This window comes from Hyla sarda, chromosome 6 (genome assembly GCF_029499605.1).
Source record: "Hyla sarda isolate aHylSar1 chromosome 6, aHylSar1.hap1, whole genome shotgun sequence".
Lineage (NCBI taxonomy): Eukaryota > Metazoa > Chordata > Amphibia > Anura > Hylidae > Hyla > Hyla sarda.
Genome location: NC_079194.1, coordinates 17,312,208 through 17,330,452, shown reverse-complemented (window position 1 = coordinate 17,330,452; position 18,245 = coordinate 17,312,208). Strand labels below are relative to the sequence as shown.

The 18,245-nt window shown below is 49.5% G+C and overlaps 1 protein-coding gene across 4 annotated transcripts in view; it reads left to right on the top strand.

The window, feature by feature from the left end:
* LOC130275364 (vomeronasal type-2 receptor 116-like) overlaps nt 1-18,245 on the top strand; it is a 204,744-nt gene that overhangs the window by 48,590 nt on the left and 137,909 nt on the right. The window contains exon 2 of one of the 4 annotated variants that reach the window (XM_056523242.1): nt 16,576-16,686. The exons of the other annotated variants lie outside the window; for them this stretch is intronic. The gene's annotated coding sequence lies outside the window, so the exon portion shown is untranslated. The remainder of the gene's footprint in view (nt 1-16,575; nt 16,687-18,245) is intronic. 4 annotated transcript variants of the gene reach the window in all.

The window sequence follows — 18,245 nt, the reverse complement described above, 5'->3', positions numbered from 1 at the left end:
CCATTGGAACCTCTCCTATCTTGGGACCTTGTGACAGTATTGAAGTCCCCTCCAAAGATCACTTGCCGGCTAGTAAAAAGGAAGGGCTTGATCCTCATAAAGAGATCTTTGCGGCCCCACTTGGTTTGTGGGGCGTAGATGTTAATGAGCCGGAGCTCCTGTCCCTTCATGAGGACATCTAAGATCAGGCACCTCCCCATTTCTAACTCAATAACCCGTCTGCATTCAACCGGAGCGGTAAAAAGGACCGCCACCCCACTATACGGCTCAGCCGCAAGAGACCAGTGGGAGGGCCCGTGCCTCCACTCTCTCCTGGCTTTTACCAGGGAGGCTAGATGTGACAACCTGGTCTCCTGCAGATACAAAATATCGGCTTCAACACGGCCGAGAAAATCAAAGGCTGCGAATCTAGCCGTATCCGACTTTATGCTGGCACAGTTAATAGATGCCAGCGTCAATGGGGTGAGTGCCGCCATCATGGGTGATTGAGTTAGACGGCCCTAACCCCTCATTTCTGTTTTTTTTTTAACCCCTCATCCCCAGATGAGGAGGCTTCTTTCCCTTTGGACCTTTTTTTAGACTCTGACTGGTCCATTTTTGAATCCCCATCTCTGCCTGGCTCTGGTTTGGCCCCATCCCCTGAGGAAACAGCCCCATCAGGACAGGGCCCAGTTCCCCCTGGAGGCTCCCCCACTTCAGGCACCCCATCCTCGACCCCCCCCCTCCAAGGAGGGGGAGGAGATGGCATCGAGTACAGAGTACCGGTTAGACAGATCAATCAGAGGGGGGGCAGGTAAGCTTCCGCTTGGGACCTGGTCCTTAGCACGGGGACTAGAGGGCTCCGACCTCTTCTTTCTCCCTTTACTGCCCTTCTTTTTTGGCCTCTCTTCACCCTCCTCATCCACACTTTCACAGTGGGAGGAATCGGAAAGATCGGCCTTGCTGCCTTCTTCTCTACAGATTCTCCCCATTTCCTCATCCAGCACATTCTCCCCCAGGGCCTCAGCAGTTTCAGGACTAACCTCTGGAGCAGGGCCAGAAGCTACACCTGCCACATGGGAACTCTCCAGTTCCCTGCTCCTTCTCCGATTAGCCTCCCGCCTCAGCTTGGCGGGACTTTGCCTCCTCACTGACCCTGTTGCACCTTCACCCGCACTCGTGCCCTCCCCAGCTGAGGCAACATTACTGCTCTCCCCAGCCAAGGTGACCGTCGCACGGGCAAAGGCGCTAGGACAACGGCTGAAAGGGTGTCCTAAGACACCACACAGATGACACCTGATCTGCCTACAGGATGCGGCAAGATGACCTACCCCACCACACAGAGCACAGACCTGCACGGTACAGGCTGCGCTAAAGTGAGTGGGGCTGCCACACCTGTGACAGACCTTGGGCTGCCCCTGGTAGAAAATTTGGATTCTGTCTCTCCCAAGAAAAGCAGCTGATGGGATGTGGGCAACAGTGCTCCCCGAACGCTTCAGTTTGACGGAAAACGTCCAGGCCCCAGACCAGATCCCATGTTCGTCGTAGTTCTTTTTCGGCATGTCCGTCACATCACCATATCTGCTGAGCCAGGTCATGATATCATAGCATGAAAGTGATTCGTTACGTGTCAAAACAGTCACTTTCTTGACCAAATTCTGACGGGATATCGCCTTTACTGCAAAATCCCGCCAGCCGGGCTCGCTTTTCACCACCTCATAGTTCGACCAGAAGAGTTCCAAACCCTCTGGCCGAACGAAGCTGATGTCAAACTCGGAAGTACCGTAGGGGTGTATCAGGGCAAAGATGTCACTTGCCCTGAATTCCATCCGGAGGAGGAGCTCAACCACCTTACCCCGAGGCGGACACGCATCTTCGCCCCTCCACACTAAACGGACCACATTCCTACGGCCACTTTCCTGCCCGGATGTCGGAAGGGACCAGACCACCTCCCCGTTTTGTTCTCGGAAGGCGCCTAAGCCGTGTCTTTCTATCCAAAAAGACAGGTCAACCTCACCCCTCCCCTCTACCTGGATTGATCTGTCTCCCCTACGTAGAGCCTCCAGGAGGCGCTGTTGCAAGTGACCCCCAGAGCCAGATGGAGATGGGGATCCCCCTGATCCCCCGGCAGTGACGCTGGCATAGCTTCTGGGAGAAGCAGCCACTACCGGGGGGGCAGTCGAACCAGAAACCAAACCAGGACCCTTATTCTTAACAGAGGTGTCAGCCACCAAACCTCTCTCTGCCATTCCACTACCACTCCTCACCTGAATTTCACTAGCACCCCTCTCTTGCACCCCATTTGCACTCCTCTCTTTCACTCCACTTGCACCCCTCTCTTGCACTCCGCTTGCACCCCTCTCTTGCACTCCGCTTGCACCCCTCCCTTGCGCTCCACTTGCACCCCTCTCTTGCACACCACTTGCACCCCTCTCTTGTACACCTCTTGCACCCCCCTCATCCACACTGCTACCACAACTCCTCCCATGCACACTACCATAACTCACATTCTGCACATTACCATTTTTGCTTTCACTTTCACTCTTGCCTACACTCTCCATTGTATTACAGGCTGGGCTGGCTGGGTCTTTTGTTTCATGTACAAGGGTTGCCGGTTTTAGGATTGGCGCTGTAGAGTTCTTCCTTCCACTCTCCTGGGACGCAGAGACAGGCTCCGCCTCTGACATGGGTGGCCACGCCCCCCACAAAATGCTGTACATCTTGGCGGGAGCTGTCCCTCCAGACGCACTCCCGTCCCGTCAACGTCAACTAGGGGACCGCCCCCTGAACCAACAAGGTCCGGCGCCCGGACACTCCCCCCCCTCACAGGGGAGTGCCCTGCAGCGCCAGGACCTGTACCGCCCACTTCAACCGAGGGACCGCCCCCCGGACGGGTGAATCTGCCGCTATTTTCTGGCGCCTGGACACCCTCCCACCTCACAGGAGGGTGCCCTTTTTTTTCTATAGCACCCGCGGCCATTTTGGGTGCACTACTGTATCCCCCATGCTGGCCCCGCTCCACTACAGAAACGGGGTCTGGCAGATTGGGGGACCCAGCACCCTGAGCTGACTTCTCAGCCGACCCAGGTTGCTGGAAAGAAGAAAATACAAATTTCACTCCTTGTGCCTTCTTCCTCTTCTTGCCCTTCACTTTCTTCCTCTTCCCCTTCTCTTCTGGGCCCAAATCATCACCAAAAGTGAAGTTCTCCAGACGGGTGGGGGACTCCTGCATAACAATCGCACGCAGGAGACCCCCATCTGCCGAGCTGCTGCCATCACTGCAGTCACTGCCATCCTCATCATCCTCACTGGAGGGAGGTAAGGCCACCTGAGCCGGGTTTATGTAGTCCGCACTGAGGGTAAGTGGGGGGTCTGGGGTAACAGTGGTGGTACAAACAGAACCCGTGTCCATATCCCCCTCACACACATCCCCCTCCTCACCTCCCTCCATCTCCTCCTCCTCACTCTGGCAGTCATCTTGGTGACAATCTTTTTCTGAACCTCTGGAGACCCCCTTTTTGGGGAACCTCTCCTCATTAAGAATCTTCTCACTGAAGAAGCCGGCTCCAGCCACAATGTCCGCTCTCAGCTGAACAATCTCCTCCACCTCTTTCTTTAGTGCTCTCACCTTTGCAGTGAATGCTGCTCTCTTGCCCTTGGCTGCTGTATCCGCCTGGTAAGTTGTAAACTTGATGTCTTCTCTAAGACCACGAAGCTGTTTCCCAAGCTGTTCATATTGGGCCATCTTTGCCTGGATTCTAGATCCGAAAGTCTCCTGGGATTCCCTTGGCTCCTTTACCCCCATTGCTGGGGTTCTGAGGAGCCTGAGGTATAAGCCTTCACTCCACTCCTCTGCCTGGATGAGCTTCTTTTCCCAGAGGAACTTTTGCTGGAAGCCTTGCAGCTCCCAGCAGGGGATGGGGGAGGGGGCCCCACATGGCGATGGGCCCTGGTGGATCGTCTCACCCCATCCTGGCTGCTGGCCGTCGCATTTTCCTTTGCACCCCCCGCCGGCCGGGTACGGGGAGTGCAAGATGAAGCCTCCTGGGGCTCCATAGCAGGAAAAGCCTCTACCCAGGTATCTGCCACACACCTGGGGAGGGGCGGATGGAAATCACTGCTTCACTGGAAGGGTCTGGAAGTAACAGGAGCTCAGACACACCCAACCTCTCTCCAGAGCTGTACTCACTATTCTGCTGGTGAGGTCACTATGTACATACATTATATTACTTATCCTGTACTGATCCTGAGTTATATCCTGTATTATACTCCAGAGCTGTACTCACTATTCTGCTGGTGAGGTCACTGTGTACATACATTACATTACTTATCCTGTACTGATCCTGTGTTATATCCTGTAGATCTTTTATTAAAATTTCAAACATAACAATAAAAAAATTACAAAACATAAACATACCATATCCGACAGAACATATCAATATAGCGAATCATAAAACCAAACACCATAGCATAAAATACAACACCGGTCCACCCCACACTCATTCCTGCACACAAACAAATATATACAATATTTACAAAAGACATATTCCTATAATACCCATAATACCCATACCATACTAATAAACTATATACACTAATATACACTAATACTAAATGTGAATTTCCTGGCCCAGTTGCAATACCAAAAACCCAATACCAGTAATATACCAAAAAGAATAACAACAACAACAATAATATATACAAAATAATAAAAACCAACACAAACAAAATAACACCACTTTTTTTTTTTTTTTTTTGGCCCTGAGCTGGTCCCGCATCCCATGCCCCCAGTACATGTTACCAGACGTCCATGAACCAGTCCAGGATTTTCTGTATATATAAAAGTCCCATACAAACCCCCTCCCCCCTTTTTAACCCACCACCCAACCTAAACTAAACCCAAACCCCAGGTGGCATCACACAATATATACAATATATACATTACATAAAATATACACAGACTAACAATATATACAATACATAAGTATACAAATAGACTACAACAATAAATACAATAACAAATACATATAACACTATAAGCCAAACAACAAACCCCTAAAGCTCAAGTTCAGCGCCTGCAAGCCCTATATTACCATAAACCAACTGCTCAAAACAAAAAGACTAATGTGCCAGCATCAGCCCACCACCAGGGGGAGACAACAGGCTAAGGCACTTTAAAGGCAGAGCCCCTCCATAGACGAGAGGCCCTGCCAGCACCCAGCCTCTCGTACTCCAGAGAACGCACCTTCACCAGGTCACCGAGAATGTTCCTAACCACCACATCCACAGGGAGGATTTTACGCTGCGTCGACACTAAACACCGTGCGTTCCACGTGTAGTACCTAACCACTGAGCTGACTAGGAATAAAGTGCACCGGTCCCAGCCTCCAAGGTTTCTGAATGCCCCATAGGCCCATTCCGCATAGGAGAGACTGGCCAGCCGAGGCCAACCAATGGAAGCGCCCACCCTGTTGTAAACCTCTGTGTTAAAGGGACAATGAAGCAGAAAATGCTCCATGCTTTCCAGCATGCCTCCGCACTCTTCGCGGGGACATCCCCGGTCATCAGAGCTCCTGCACTTCAGATTGTCCCTCACACACAGTTTCCCGTGGAAACAGCGCCAAGTCAAGTCCCAAAACTTCAAGGGGATCCTGATAGAATTCAAAAGCTCTAAACCCACCTCCAGATCCCGACTTGGGCAGTCCTTGAGCGCCAATGGCCTCTGGAAATGAGAAGACAGGACCCTCTTGTCAAGGAATTTCCTCGACAGAGTCCTAATCTCCCCCATCCCCAGACCCCACCGACGAATAACCTTCAGAACCGGGGTAGCGTAAGCCGGGAGATGCCCGTGTGGTGTGCGAAGATCCTTCACTTGCCCTCCTGTCTCCCATTCCTGGAAGAAAGGCCAAAACCATCCCCTACAGGAGGATACCCACGGAGGAGCCCTCTCTGACCAGAAGTTTGCTATATTGGTCTTAAGAAAGGTATTCACTAGGAACACCACAGGGTTGACCATACACAACCCCCCTAGTCTCCTCGTACGGTAAGTAACCTCCCTCTTCACTAGGTTCAGTCTGTTCCCCCATAACATCTGGAAGAACACACTGTAGACCCGGGTCCAAAGAGGTTCTGGCAACATGCATACACTGCCCAAGTATATCAGTAAAGGGAGCAGGAATGTTTTGATCAGGTTAACCCTTTCCCGGAGGGTCAAAGACCAACCCTTCCACTGATCCACCTTCTGAGCGGCGATCTTAAGCCTGCTGTCCCAGTTTTGTTTGGGGTAATCCCCTTGGCCAAATTCGATGCCGAGAACTTTTGCAGATTCCTGGGGCTCTGGAAGGGCGTCCGGGAGATCAAAACCAGGATCTCCCCCTCCCAGCCAGAGACTCTCGCACTTATCCCGGTTGATCTTAGACCCGGATGCCTCCGAGTAGCGGTCCACCTCTGACATCACCCATTGGCCTTCCTCTTGTGAGGAGACAAACACGGTGACATCATCAGCATACGCTACCGCCCTCAGAGCCAAATCCGGCACCGCCAGGTCCATTCTCACCCCCGCCAACGGTCCACAATCAATCCTCCTAAGGAAAGGATCAATTGCAAACACGTACAGCAACGGGCTCAAAGGACAACCCTGACGGACGCCAGACCCAACCTCAAAAGAGCGGCCAATCCAACCATTCACAAGCGGGAAACTCTCTGCCCCTGCGTACAAGGTCTTAAGCCAATCAACAAACCCCCCCGGCAGGCCATATCTCAGAAGAACAGACCAGAGGTATTCATGGTTAACCCGATCAAATGCTTTTGCCTGATCCAAGGACAGCAAGTACCCCTTCCAGTGGCCAGCCCTACCCTGCTCCACAGCCTCTCGGACACTGAGCACAGCACTAAATGTACTGCGGCCCGGAACAGAGCAATGCTGAGCCCCCGAAAGGAGCCGGGGTGCAAACTCCACCAGCCGGTTAAACAGCACTTTTGCCAGAATCTTTCGGTCCACATTGAGAAGTGCTATGGGACGCCAATTCTCAATGTGGGACGGGTCTTTACCCTTTGACAGGATGATCAGCGCTGACCTCCTCATTGACCTTGGCAGAGTGCACGAGGATAGACACTCATTAAAAACCCCAGTCAAGAGGGGAACCAAAGTGTCCTTAAAGGTCTTATAGAACTCAGATGTTAAGCCATCCGGACCGGGTGACTTCTTGAGGGCAAGCCCATCAATAGCCATCCTGACTTCCTCTTCCCGGATCATCTCTGTCAAAACGTCAAGAGAGGAGTCTACTCCTGGTTCAGGGACGGTTTCAGCCAAGAAAGCTGATACCTTATCTCGATCTAGATCCTTCCTTCCCAAGAGGTGCGAGTAGAAGGATCTGACGACCTCCAGGATCCCTGATCTGGACCTTTTCAAGGATCCCGTACTATCAATCAGTCCTGAGACTATTTTACTATTCACTGACATCTTGCAGTTTCTGTAAGGGTCGGGCGAGCGGTACTTCCCGTAATCCCTCTCAAAAACCAAAGATGCGTGTCTGTCATACTGGCACTTCATCAACAAGGACTTCACTCTGGAGATATCGTCACGACTACCTCCAGTCGAGACAAGGTTCTCAAGTTTCTTCCTCAGGCCCTGGTACAAACGGTACCTGTTTAGGCTTCTGAGGCCCGAAAGCTGGCGGAAGAATCTCGCAACCCTTTCCTTGAAGATCTCCCACCACTCTGACTTACTGCTACAAAGGCCCAGCAATGGTACCTGGCTCTGAAGAAAATCCTCAAAGGACTGTCTTATCTCCGCTTCTTCCAAGAGAGACGAATTCAGCTTCCAATAGCCTCTGCCCATCCGGGGGGTCTCTGTGACATTCAGAGAAAACAAAATTAAACAGTGATCGGAGAACTCCACCTCAACAACAGACACTGCTGAAGAGACGGCCTCCTCCTTTAAAAAAAACCTATCTATCCTAGACCTACAACTACCCCTATGATAGGTGAATCCCGCGTGGCCTGGGGTGTGCCGGATGTGGACATCCACCAGGCGAGCCTCACTCGCTATGCTATTAAGGGCGACGCTATCATAAGTCAGCTTGTCTCTGGCACCTCCCCTGTCTTGGGGCCTCGTGACAGCATTAAAATCCCCTCCAAAGACCACCTGCCGACTTGTAAAAAGATAGGGCTTGATCCTCATAAAGAGACACTTCCGGTCCCACTTAGACTGTGGGCCGTAGATGTTAATAAGGCGAAGTTCTTGTCCCTTCATGAGGACATCTAAGATCAGGCACCTCCCCATTTCTAACTCGATAACCCGTCGGCATTCTACCGCTGCGGTAAAAAGGACCGCCACTCCGCCATACGGCTCGGCCCCAAGAGACCAGTAGGAGGGCCCATTCCTCCACTCTCTTTTAGCCTTGTAGATAGATGACATATCTGTTAGCCTGGTCTCTTGCAAAAATAAAATATCAGCATTAATATGGGCAAAAAAATCATAGGCCGCAAATCGAGCCGTATCTGACTTTATGCTGGCAACATTAATAGATGCCAGAGTCAACGGAGAGGGTGCCGCCATCAAGGGTGATTGAGTTAGACAGCTTTCTTTTTCCCACCATCCTTCCCATCCACCCCACCACCCTCCTCATCAGATGATGGTTTACCCCTTTTAAGTGAAATAGATGTGTCCATTTTCCCTTTATATACATTTTCCTCGTCCCCTGACTCTGGGCCAGTCTCCCCCCCTGAAGACATAGATTCCCCAGGGAGAGAGGACTCAGCGTCTCCTGTGAGCCCCACCGCAACATCCGGAACCTCACCCCCAGCCCCCCCCTCCTCCGAAGAGGAAATGTCGCGGAGGGCTAGGAACCGGTTGGAGAGACCAATCAGAGGGGGGTCAGTTGTACCTTCCTTTGGCATCTGGCGGGTGGGAGAAGGTTTTAAATCTCTCTTTTTCTTATTCCTCCGAGTACCCCGCTTTGTTTCTGCCCATCTCCCTCTGTCCTCATCCGCGCTCTCACCATGGGAGGACAGCGAGGAGACAGCATCCTCCTCTTTGTGGATCCTTCCAGTCTCCTCATCCAGTTCACTATCCCCCAGGGCCTCAGCAGTAACACTGGTCGCAGGGACAGGATCAGAAGCCACCTCAGCTGGCTGATGCTCCTGTGACTCCCGAATCTCCCTATCCCTTTTACGCTTCTTGAGACGCCTCAGTTGGGCAGGCGTCTTCTGCTTACTTTTCTTCCCTGGCCCTTGCACCCCTTCATCCCCGCCAGCCATCCCCCCAGCAGAGTTCACCTCATGGCTTACCCCCACTGGGGCAACAACCGCGTTGACAAAGGAACGAGGGCAGCGACTGAATGGGTGACCTAAGTCACCACACAGGTGACACCTAATCTCTGCACAAGATGCAGCGAGATGGCCTATTTCCCCACACAGAGTGCACTTCTGCACAGTGCAATTGGCACTAAAATGTGTGGGGTCACCACATCTGTGACAGAGCTTCGGCTGACCCTGGTAGAAGATCTGGATACGATCCCTTCCGAGGAAGGTCGCAGATGGTATATGGGTAACGGAGTTTCCTGAAACTCAAGCTTAAGCTTGACCATAAACGTCCAGGCCCCTGACCAGATGCCATATTCATCCCTGTTCTTTTTTGGGACCTCCACCACCTCTCCATACCGACCTAGCCACGTCATGATGTCAATACAAGAAAGTGATTCGTTACGGGTTAAAACGGTCACTTTCTTGACATTGTTTTGGCGAGACACCGCCTGAATGGCAAAGTCTCGCCAGCCGGGCTCATTCTTTACCAGCTCTTAATTCGACCAGAAGAGCTCAAGCCCCTCTGGCCGAACAAAGCTGATATCGAACTCAGGGGTACCATAAGGATGTATCAAGGCGTAGATGTCAGCTGCCTTAAAGCCCAACTTCAGCAGAAGCTCAACAACTTTAGATCTTGGAGGACATGTATCACTGCCTCTCCACCTCAGCCGGACCACATTCCTTCGGAGACCACCTGGCCCGGCTGTTGGGAGGGACCACACAGTATCCCCCCCTCTTTCCTCTCGGAAGGCTGAAAGACCATGTCTTTCTATCCAAAAGGATAGATCAACCTCCCTACCCTCTACATTGATTGATCTCTCCCCTCTCCTTAAGGCCCCCAGGAGACGCTGCTGCAAATTGCCCCCCTCAGAGCCAGAAGACGAGGAAGGTGCCCCCCTCCCCCCAGCAGTGACATTTGCGTAGCTGCATACCGGTGCTGCCACCGCTGGGGGTGCAACTGGACCAGGCCCTACATCCCCACCACTAATCTGTGCCCCTTCACCACCCTCCTCGACATAATCCATACTCACACCATTATTGCCTGTTTTAGCTGATGTGCCCCCCATACCTCCACCCGTGCTACAGCCCATACTACCATTCACTCCAACATTAACCTCCTCATTCATACTGGCTGGACCGGTGCGTTCTGGTGCAGATAGTGTACCATCAGCATCACTGGGTACCAGAGCTGGAGCCACTGCCACAGGACAGGTCACCGGTCCTTTATACAAGGACCGGGAAGCCTGCCTAGCCTGTTTATTAGTGACCCCAGCCCTGTTTTTACTGGTACCCTCCGCCTCATCAGTACTGGAGTTTTCTGCTCCTGGGCGCCGCTGTTCTGGATAAGCGGCGCCAATACAAAATAAAGGTTTTAGTCCAGTCTTTCTGGGAGGCGAAGACATCTTGGCCCCAGCAGCTCTTTCACGATGACACTGCTGCTCCAAGGGAACAGCAGTGCCAACGCTCAGAACCACCGGAGCTCCCGCAGCTGACTCTGGCACAAAGCCGCCCCCCCTCCCGTTAGGGAGCAGCCCAATGTGCCAGAGCCATCCATGCCCATCGCTGGGCAAATATCACTGTCCGACCTCACAGCCGATACATTGTCTGCTCCACCACTGTTACTACAAACAGCGATGGAGCTCACCGCCACACTAGACTCCATACTCTCCCCACTCTCCTGCACTGAGTCCACAGCAGAACTCAGGCTGGGCTGAGAAATGGGGTTCACACAGTGAGCTGACCCTGCGGCCAGTCCGGGGGGCTCAGGGAGGGGGGGTATATACAAATGTTACCTGCTCCTGGAGCTTGGTCTTCTTAAGCTTCTTTTTCCTTCCCCCAGGTGCCTCCTCTGGTAACTCATCCCCAAACGTGAAGTCCTGGAGGCGACCTGGGGACTCCAGGAGCTGGATCTGGGCCATCAGCGCCCCTCCCTGGTGACTGGTGCTGCTCTCATCCCCCGAACCGCCAGAGCCACGGCCAGATGACATCGCCACTTGCCCTGCAGGGAGCCCACTGTATGGGGTCAGATGTTGCAGACCCCCGGGTGGATTTGGCTCAACATTATCGGCCTCCGCAGCGTCTCCTTCCTCCTTGCCCAGGGTCCAATCAAAATTAAAGACGGCCCTGTCCATTATACATACACTGTACAGCAATCATACATCCATTATACATACACTGTGTCTGTGACTGTACAACAATCATACATCCAATCCATTATTAATGGATTGGATGTATGATTGCTGTACAGTCACAGTGTATGTATAATGGAGGTATGCTTGCTGTACAGTGTATGTACAATGGAGGTATGATTGCTGTACAGTCACAGTGTATGTATAATGGATGTATGATTGCTGTACAGTCACAGTGTATGTATAATGGATGTATGATTGCTGTACAATCAGTGTATGTATAATGGATGTATGATTGCTGTACAGTGTATGTATAATGGATGTATGATTGCTGTACAGTGTATGTATAATGGAGGTATGATTGCTGTACAGTGTATGTATAATGGATGTATGATTGGTGTACAGTGTATGTATAAGGAATGTATGATTGCTGTACAGTGTATGTATAATGGAGGTATGCTTGCTGTACAGTGTATGTATAATGGATGTATGATTGCTGTACAGTCACAGTGTATGTATAATGAATGTATGATTGCTGTACAGTGTATGTATAATGGAGGTATGCTTGCTGTACAGTGTATGTATAATGGAGGTATGCTTGCTGTGCAATGTATGTATAATGGATGTATGATTGCTGTACAGTGTATTTATACTGAATGTATGATTGCTGTACAGTGTATGTATAATGAATGTATGATTGCTGTACAGTGTATGTATAATGGATGTATGATTGCTGTACAGTGTATGTGTAATGGATGTATGATTGCTGTACAGTGTATGTATAATGGTGGTATGATTGCTGCACAGTGTATGTATAATGGATGTATGCTTGCTGTACAGTGTATGTATAATGAATGTATGATTGTTCTACAGTGTATGTATAATGGAGGTATGCTTGCTATACAGTGTATGTATAATGGATGTATGATTGCTGTACAGTGTATGTATAATGGATGTATGATTGCTGTACAGTGTATGTATAATGGAGGTATGATTGCTGTACAGTGTATGTATACTGAATGTATGATTGCTGTACAGTGTATGTATAATGGAGGTATGATTGCTGTACAGTGTATGTATACTGAATGTATGATTGCTGTACAGTGTATGTATAATGAATGTATGATTGCTGTACAGTGTATGTATAATGGATGTATGATTGCTGTACAGTGTATGTATAATGGAGGTATGATTGCTGTACAGTGTATGTATACTGAATGTATGCTTGCTGTACAGTGTATGTATAATGGATGTATGATTGCTGTACAGTGTATGTATAATGAATGTATGATTGCTGTACAGTGTATGTATAATGGAGGTATGATTGCTGTACAGTGTATGTATAATGGAGGTATGATTGCTGTACAGTGTATGTATACTGAATGTATGCTTGCTGTACAGTGTATGTATAATGGATGTATGATTGCTGTACAGTGTATGTATAATGAATGTATGATTGCTGTACAGTGTATGTATAATGGAGGTATGATTGCTGTACAGTGTATGTATAATGGAGGTATGATTGCTGTACAGTGTATGTATAATGAATGTATGATTGCTGTACAGTGTATGTATAATGGAGGTATGCTTGCTGTGCAATGTATGTATAATGGAGGTATGATTGCTGTACAGTGTACGTATACTGAATGTATGATTGCTGTACAGTGTATGTATAATGGAGCCTCCAATCCAAAAAAAAGCCTCCAATCCCCAAAAAAGTTTTAATAAAGTTTTTCATTTTGTTTGTATTGATATTTATATGACTGTAGGTCTGTTTATGTATGTGTGCATGCAAACAAGAGTGTGTGTGTGTGTATATGTATATATATATATATATATATATATATATATATATATATATATATATCTATATAAACACACACGCGTGTGCGGCGTGAGTTTGTACTTTAGGGTGCACACCCTAATGCAATAGACTGCGCACGCCTATGAGGGTCTCCCTTATGCTTTTCCACCCACACTAAATTTATAAACCATCTTCTTACATGCCCCCACTTTGGCATTGCATATGTGCGATACAATTAGTACTTTGTACTATTGCTAACATTTTTGTGCTCCATTGCAAGCAGCACCACTATTACTGTGTGGTTATGTCAGCACAAGCTCACACAGCCCATTTTTCCTGGCTTTGCCTGTTCTCTATGTCCCTGTCATTCAACATCCACTCCCATCTGCTATGGTTCTACCACTAGATCCATACTGCGCATTATTCTGCGCGGCGCATGGTCCACCTCACTTCTGCTTTTGATGTCCCCGATATTTATTAACATCTTGATCTGTTATGGCTCCACTGTTTGATCCGTGCTGCACGCTCTATAGACACTGTTCAGCGCGGCGCACGGTCCATCTTACCTGTCAGCGAAGTCCCGGCGATGTTTTCTTTATATTTACATCTCCTGACACGAGCTCCAGGCTGGGGCTCCGCCTCTTTAGTTGAGATTGGCCGGGAGCCGGTCACATGTTTCTTTACCCTGGTGACGTGCCTGGCTGGCAGGATGTTGACATCTGGAGACCGGATGCCAGAGTCCGTTCTGCGGCTACACATCACTTCCGGCCACATATTAAAGTTCTGCATATAGTAAATGAACGTTTATGCACCTGCCATTCTGTTTATAAACATTTACATATAATTGTATTTTAATGCCATAACTCTGTATGTAACACATCACTGTGAATATTACCTATGATGTGGGAGTTTGGCTCTGGCCCTTTTTTGTTTTTGGCGCCAATTGTCCTTCTATTTAAACTGTTTAGGTACCTGATGTCCCCAGACTGATCTGAGGAAGGGGGTGGCGCGTCATCTCAGTATGTTTTATTATTTTCATTTATTTTATTAAACCACTACGGTGTTTTATAATACTCCTGGCTTGGATCCACTTCTTACTTGAACCAGCAGCGGCGTCAAAGGGTCATTTTTTCTGCTCCATATATAGATATGATAGGATGACTGGGTGGACATTCAGCCTGTTTATGCACTTTGGGCAGCATGTATAAGGTTTCAACGGTTGGATATGCCAGTGCCAGACTTTCTACCTGTTTTCTATTAAGCAATCCTTTTTCCAAACTATCATCCAGGATTGTCAATAATTCCCTTTTAAATTGTTCCATTGGGTTAAATGACAATCTTTTATAGCACACTGTATCTCGCAAATGCCTCAATACAAGTTTTGATTTGTTAGGGTCTCAGTGTTGAAAACCCCCAATCTCTAGATATAGCCATGTGAGGTTTGCATCACTCCCCGGCCTGAACATTGTGCCCTTGATAAAGCCAGAAATTCTAGTGAAACGTCGGGGAGGTTTAGGATAGTTTTAGCTTGTCACTATATCATAGATGTCATTATTCAGAGTAGAATAATATCTGTTACTGGTGAGCAACAAGAAAGCCTCATATAGAGAGATCCTGACGGAAAATGGTCAAATCATATACCGTATTTTTTGCCCTATAGGACGCACAGGCGTATAAGATGCACCCAATTTATAGGTGCAAAATAAAAAAAAATAAAAAATTTTGAACCCAATAGTGGTCTTCAACCTGCGGTCCTCCAGATGTTGCAAAACTACAACTCCCAGCATGCCCGGACAGCCGTTGGCTGTCCGGGCATGCAGGGAGTTGTGGTTTTGCAACATCTGGAGGTCCACAGATTGAAGACCACTGCATAGGAGGTAATACTCACGTGTCCCTGCCGCTCCGGACCGGTCACCGCTGCCCTGGATGTCGCTCCATCGCTGTCGCCGCGTCCCCGTCGCTCCGGAACGTCTGGGTATCCTCGCTCTCCGTCGCCGTCATCACGTCGTTACACACACCGACGCACGTACGCGACGACTTGATGACGAGGAAGGAGAGCGCCGGCCATACAGGGGATCGCTGAACGGAGAAGACACCGAGGAGGCAGGTAAGGTCCCTCCCGGTGTCTTGTAAGCACTAACCCGGCTATTCAGTCGAACTGTTCGGGACCGCCGCGGTGAAATCGCGGCGGTCCCGAACAGCCCGACTGAACAGCCGGCTTAGTATCACTTTTCCTTCAGACACGGCGGTCAGCTTTGATCGCCGCGTCTGAAGGGTTAATACAGGGCATCACCGCGATCGGTGATGTCCTGTATTAGCCACGGGTCCCGGCCGTTGATGGCCGCAGGGACCGCCGCGATAGGGGTGTATTCGCCGTATAAGACGCACCGACTTTTTCCCCCCAGTTTTGGGGAAGAAAAAGTGCATCTTATACGGCGAAAAATACGGTATCTGAAAATCTAATGATACAGTGAATGTAATTTTAACTACACACTGCCACCTAGTTGTCAAAATATCACATCACATTTCATATTTTACTAGTGTAAATAAAAGTTAACTTCAGGTTTAACTCTGCGGGGATATACCCCTAAAGGTGTGTTGTTATATGGTCTAGGCCAGGGGTTACCAGCCTTTTGGTAGTGCTGTGCCTAAAAAATTTTCAAAGTGGCTTGGTGTGTCGGTGAAATGGGTGTAGCTTATTGTGGGTGTGGTTTATTGTAGGTGGGGCTTGTGGGGTGTGGCTTGTCACAGAGTGTTTTTTTTTCTCCAGAATTTTCTCTATATATTGTCCTTGCTATAAGGACCTTACAATAAGGACAATACAGAGGTAGGGGATTGCCCACAACAGTTATTAAAGTTTTTGTTCAGCATGGATAACCATTTTAATACAGATCCCAGAAATAGACTCCACAAAAATTCAGATCCCAGAATCAGATCCCTCCATAATACAGACCCCAAAATCAGACCCCTCCATAATACAGACCCCAGAATCAGACTCCACCAAAATACAGACCCCAGAATCGGACCGCACCATAATACAGACCCCAGAATCGGACCCACCATAACACAAACCCTAGAGTCGGACCCCACCATAAAACAGACCCCAGAATCAGACCCATCATAATACAGACCCCAGAATCGGACCCCACCGTAATACAGACCCCAAAATCAGACCCCTCCATAATACAGGTCCCAGAATCCGACTCCACCATAATACAGACTGCAGAATCGGACCTCACCATAATACAGACCCCAGAATCGGACCCTAGTCGTGTTACACAGTAATATACACAGTTACATTAAGTGACTCACAATTCATGTATTTTCTGATCAGCGTCATCCTCTTTTCTTCTCCAGCTAAGAACGCCATGACTATTTCTTCCAGCCAAAACCCATCACTTCAGCATCTGCAGGATAAACATCTTAGTCTCCACATTTTTCCAGTGCCCTCCATCTCTACCCTATTAGGTAGGTATATCCCACAGTAGTTAGTTCCTTATTAGGTAGTCCTCCCCATAGGCAGGTATGTCCTCAGCTGGGTAGCCCCCCCAATAGATAAATATCTACAAATATTTACAGTGCAGGTGCCGATGAGTGACTGCTCAGAGGTCCCCGTTCTACTCTCAGTGAAGCCGCAGGTCCTGAAGCTTACACTGAGAGTAAGTTTTCATGCAGCGTGGTGCTCGCTCGCCTGGGCATACAGGACAAGGGTCCTGGATTCCCAACTAGCGAGGAAGCGCCTGGGCCGGATGGGTCCCCTCTCCGGCCGGGGCCCTCGCGTGCCACTCAGAAGCACCCCGTGTGTCACGGGTTGCCAACCCCTGGTCTAGGCCCTCTGGGGAATTGTTGTTATTGTCACTCCCCGGCTTGGCGCTCAATCAAATACATTGCATGTAACAGGCTCGATAGACGATAATAAAGCCCTTCTCGTGCCATGAGTGCCAATCCAGAGAATGAAGTGTTCTGCCATGTTCTTCATCCAATTTTCTCTAGACATTAGGGGTCTCAGCACTGAGAACCTTAAAGGGGTTCTCCGGTGGAAAACTTTTTTTAAAATCAACTGGTTCCAGAAAGTTAAACAGATTTGTAAATAACTTTTATTAAAAAAATGTAATCCTTCCAGTACAGTACTGGAAGGATTAAGATTTTTTAATAGAAGTAATTTACAAATCTGTTTTACATTCTGGCACCAGTTGATTAAAAAAAAAAAAAGAAAGTTTTCCACCGGAGTACCCCTTTAACCCCTTAACCCCTTAGGGATCAAGGGCGTACAGGTATGCCTTTGCTCCCTGGCACTTAAGGACCAAGGGCGTACCTGTACGCCCGTGGGAATTTCGGTCCCCGCCGCGCGCCGGGCGGGGATCGCGCCGGGGTGACTGCTGATATCTATCAGCAGGCACCCCGCGCAAATGCCCAGGGGGGTCATTAGACCCCCCCATGTCGGCGATCGGCGCAAATCGCAAGTGAATTCACACTTGCGATTTGCGCCGATTCCGGGTCATACGGGTCTATGGTGACCCGGTGACCCGGAATAGAAGGGGGATTGCGGGTGTCCTAGACACCCACGATCCCCCTGTAGTGATAGGAGTGAGGTGGCAGAGTTGCCACCCCTCCTATCTCTGCTATTGGTGGTCTAGACGCGACCACCAATAGCAGATCGGGGGCGGAGGGGTTTACTTTCGGTTTCCCCGTCCTGCCCACCCACAATAGGCGGGGCAGAACGGGGAAACTGACAGGGACCGGCGCCGAAGATCCACTTACCCATCGGCGACGGCAGTGGCGACGATCAGCGGCGGCAGCAGGCGACGATCGGCGGAAGAAGAGGACCGCAACGCAGCTCCCTGGATCCAACGGAAGCCGGTGAGTTACTTAGCAACATCTGGAGGGCTACAGTCTGAGACCACTATAGTGGTCTCTAAACTGTAACCCTCCAGATGTTGCAAAACTACAACTCCCAGCATGCCCAGAGAGCTGTTTAGGCTTGCTGGGAGTTGCAGTTTTGCAACAGCTGGAGGTCTACAGTTTGA